Raw genomic sequence first — 225 nt, forward strand, 5'->3', positions numbered from 1 at the left:
TTCGTCTCGACCAGTGTGTGTAAACGCGCGCGAGCAGATGTGCGTGCACTCAAATACAACCTTTTCGTAAATGGAAAAATGTTCCAAAGGGAGGCCCTCGACAAGCCTTGTTCTACCCCGGGGTTTTATGCAAATTATGAAGCCGCAGAAACAACTGTCTTTCTGCACCTCGCGGCGCCGTCAAGGTCTGAGGAGCGGGCTTACAGACACGTGATGCCATGACGT

General features: G+C 52.0%; 1 protein-coding gene across 1 annotated transcript in view; it reads right to left on the minus strand.

Moving 5' to 3' along the window:
- Window positions 1-225, minus strand: part of LOC119585054 (furin-like) — a gene marked incomplete at its 3' end in the record, with an annotated part of 92633 nt that overhangs the window by 14425 nt on the left and 77983 nt on the right.

The sequence above is a fragment of the Penaeus monodon genome, chromosome 19 (genome assembly GCF_015228065.2).
Source record: "Penaeus monodon isolate SGIC_2016 chromosome 19, NSTDA_Pmon_1, whole genome shotgun sequence".
Classification (NCBI taxonomy): Eukaryota; Metazoa; Arthropoda; class Malacostraca; order Decapoda; family Penaeidae; genus Penaeus; species Penaeus monodon.